General features: G+C 44.3%; 1 long non-coding RNA gene across 1 annotated transcript; it reads right to left on the bottom strand.

Moving 5' to 3' along the window:
- Positions 1-338: 338 nt before the first annotated feature.
- LOC128019203 (uncharacterized) lies at positions 339-2,007 on the bottom strand. The gene is made up of 3 exons (XR_008185101.1): positions 1,607-2,007; positions 1,381-1,477; positions 339-1,207 (listed from the first exon to the last, which is right to left on the bottom strand). It is a non-coding gene; the product is annotated as an uncharacterized LOC128019203 (long non-coding RNA).
- Between the last annotated feature and the right edge of the window lie 2,094 nt (positions 2,008-4,101).

The following is a 4,101-nucleotide window of genomic DNA, read 5'->3' as shown; positions in this document are numbered from 1 at the left end:
TTAATGTTCGCACATATTCTTAAAAATCAAATTAAATATAATTGTTATATTCTTAATATTTTTCTGTTGAAATGTGCCTTTGATTTCACATAAAAAATAGATGAACAAATAAAAAAAGTTTGGTCAAAATTGTGCATCATTTAATTTTTTTGGTATGCGTAACATCAACTGATTAATAAAAACTCATAACATCAAATATTTACAATAAAACAAATAACATTACAGATCATTAACATTAAGACAAACTGATTGGTAAGACAAGATTAGTGTAATTTAAGGTATGCATTCATGTATGTGCCATAATAATATATATCTACTTGCTCTTTCATTTGCGCAATGAATGAGTCATCAGGCCAAATTCTTTCCACGGTTAAAGTTGATAGGGTATCGGTAACAAAGTCACACCATGTCAGTCCTGTGATTGCCAGTTGGCCCTGAACCTGCCAGTAGTACTTATGTGAACGCCTCAGACTGGCGTGGCCTTCCTGCACCTTGAGGTGAGCAACCTGAGATGGATCAGTTTTTGTGCTGCTCTTCACTTCAACCAGGCCAAAAGGAGGTGACTCTGAAGGGTCATACACCCGACCGTCTGGACTGGCCCCGAGATGTGGTGCGTCAGGGTGAATGACGAATCCTGCTGGTAACACATTAACTCGCAACAGTTCAGCATAGTTTGCCAGTACTTCAGACTCCACTAGTAGCCCACGCTTCATTGCAGCTGTTTGCTTTGTGGAGCCTCTGATCATCTGAATAGCTGCAGACTCCAGCTCTGCACGACACGCCCTACTACAACAAGCATCCCAAAAACGACTAGCAGTCAGCCTTGGTCGCCGTAGCTGTGTCCACGCAGGACATTTGGATTGCTGCTGAGTTTCTTTTGCTATCTCGCAGGACAGCTGCGGTGACACTCAAAGAGACTGGAGATGCATTAACTGATGCAAGGTCGAGACAAAATGCAACCTGGGAAAAATGTGCTGCATCACAGGAAGGGATGGAAATTCTGGAGCCATGTGGTGTAGGAGGAGGTCACTGGACTTCTTGGGTGGACAGTGATAGGACATGGGGGATCCACGAGGGACAGACCCAAATTTAGATGGCGTCAACTCCATCTCAGAAAGCCCATCCAATACAATAGCCATGAGAGGTTGGGGCTGCACCTGGCTTAATTTGCTTCCAGATGCCATCATATATGGATCTGGCAGTGGTCCTAGACAAGAGAAACACAAGATTATTGGTCCCACAAAAGAAAAGTTAGACTTGAGTGCATAACTACATTTACATTTTATTCATTATATCTGAGGTAACCATCATTTGGTTAGTCATAATATTAAAAAAAACTTAACTTGCTCTCACAAAGCAACAAAAAGTTAAATTAATCACCTGTATATGCCTTGTACAGTGTGGACCTCAGACCGTCCTTGCCAACTGTTTTGGGCTTTTGCACCACCAGCTCACTAACCGGTTCAGGATGGATTCCCTTAAAAGTAAAAGACAAAAAGCAATTACAGTCTGTAGTCACTACTGGGGGTGTTTTTATAATAATTTAGAGTTGTTATAGATACGCATCGGTTCTTAAATCATAATGACATGTTTATCACAAACCCACCTCTGTTCTTGGTCTGTGCCATCTTTGCAAGCCACTTGTGCAGGCCAGTGGGGGTGGAACAGCCTGCAGACCCAGCTGTGAATAATGTGCGGTCTGGTACAGGATGGCAACTATGTGATTGCAGAATCCTTTACCAGCCGCACAACTGCAGGAGAAAGCTTTCAGGTTGGCACTCTCTACATCCAGTGATATCTAGACACAATACATTAAATAGGTTACAATTAAGTCATACTTATGTTGCTACATCAATGTTCATAATAACATGAAACTATAACTTTCAGTAGGGTGACCAGATTTGAGTTGGTAAAAAAAAGGAAGAGTGAAGTGAGTTTGTGAGATATTTCATTGAGAGTAATGGGTGTGCAGAGCTGCGTACATAATGCAAATATGATTACATTTCATGTATGTTCAATGTTATTTTATTACATAGGTATCAAAAAAGAGGACATGTCCGGGAAAAAAAGAGGACGTCTGGTCACCCTACTTTCAGTAAAATAATAGTAAGTAAAGAAAATGCCGCAACCGCAGCAAGAAGAGTGAACACACAAGAACGGGCATCTTTTGCCAACCGGCATTCTGTCTGTCTAAAGTCAAACCTCCAGTTTGTGAGGGTCCTCACTCTTTCTCATTGACCTGAAGCATTTACCTCTCACTACTACCTGTCCCTGGAATATATTTGATACTAAAACCACATACAACAAGAAAACATTACGTGTTATCTCACATAGAAATACACAACTTTACAAGACAATTTCAGTAACATTTCACATTCAACGTTACCTAGTAATGTTACAGCTTCACCAAATTACTGGTTGTTATGTTAATCTTGTGCCTTCTCACTTAAACATACACACAACATATTCACTGCGATGTGTTATACCTTATATTAAAAATTCGCAACACCTAAGATATACAGTTAATGTTAACAGAGTTATAACCGGTGCTATGGCTAAAGCTAGCTAAAGCTTACCTTGGTAATTGTGAATGACCTCTTCGTGGAAGAACTTGTATCCTTTGTCCAATTTGTTCCCTTTAGTGGACGAATGCACCTCCACACTCTTCACCACATCGGCGCTGGTGAACTTGGGAAGAAAACTCAGGCTCGTCGAAAACACTCTAGCTGACATTTCGATTTCTCCGCCAACAAAGCTCACACCGGAACTGGGTTTACACTTCGTTGACGTGTTTCCGGTTTTTGCGTAAATGGTCTATTGTATACTTGACTAACTGAGGCCCATGTCTAAACCGACTGTCTGCTAGCTGCCTCAGGTCACAGAGGTCAGTTAATTCTCAGCACATAGAGACTCTTTCACCTAGATATAACACTATAGAAACTGTGTGTAATGATTTGGCGACCAGTGAAGACACAGGGAGACGAGAGATCCAATCGCAGGTATGTTTATTGGGATAATCCAAATTCGTCGTCAGACAAGCCAGGGTCAAAACCAGAATTCAGTCCAAACAAACAAAATAACAAAACAAGGAAGGAAACGGAACGGAAACTCAGAATATGAGAATTAAGGAATCTCGGGGAACGAGAAGACTGGCACATCGAAGGGTAAGAACTCCATACAAACAACAGGTAAAGACAGGTATTTATAAGGAGACTAATGACAATAGATTGCCTGCACCTGGTGCAATTAACTGGAGTGCAATTACTGTGAAGACAGGACCAGACTAGAGGAATTATAGTGCCTATGGTGAAGTGCCTAAGGAGAAGTGAGCTCACTAGTGGACACCCATGGAAACAGAGACTGACAGCGTGACATTACCCCCTCCTCCACGGAGCAGCTGCCACATGCTCCACCCGAAACCTAATGGAAAACCAACAGGAGAAACTAGGAGGGAGGTGGAGCGGCGGAGGACTAGGGGGATGGACGGAGGGCCAGATAACTTGGTACACAGAGACAGGAGGACCAGGTAGAATGGGGAAACAGAGACAAGACAACCAGGTAAAATGGGGAGACAGAGACAAGAGAAGTGCCACACAAAACAAGGAGTCCAGGAGGGAGGTGGACCGGTGGAGGATCAGGGAGAGGGACGGAGGGCCAGGTCCAAAGGAGGAAACAGACAGAAAAAACAAAAGAAAACAAAAACACAAAAACATAAGTCCATGAAGGACATCATGTGATGCCCACCAGGGCAGAGCAGAAGACCACTACCTCCTTGTGGTCGATGCCGGAGTCCCCCTGGGCGGAGCAGAAGACCACCACAACCGTGTGGTCAGGGCGGAAGCCCCCCAGGGCAGAGCAGAAGACCACCACATCTTCGTGGTCGAGGCCGGAATCCCCCAGGGTGGACCAGAAGACTTCCACAACCGTGTGGTCAGAGCGGAAGCCCCCCAGGGCGGAACAGAAGACCACCACATCCTTGTGGTCAAGGCCAGAATCCCCCAGGGCAGAGCAGAAGACCACCACAGCCATGCGGTCAGGGCGGAAGCCCCCCAGGGCAGAGCAGAAGACCACCACATCCGTGCGGCCAGACCAACGGGAGGA

The sequence above is a fragment of the Carassius gibelio genome, chromosome A8, assembly GCF_023724105.1.
Source record: "Carassius gibelio isolate Cgi1373 ecotype wild population from Czech Republic chromosome A8, carGib1.2-hapl.c, whole genome shotgun sequence".
In the NCBI taxonomy this organism is placed as follows: domain Eukaryota; kingdom Metazoa; phylum Chordata; class Actinopteri; order Cypriniformes; family Cyprinidae; genus Carassius; species Carassius gibelio.
This window is presented reverse-complemented; position numbering and strand designations above follow the sequence as displayed.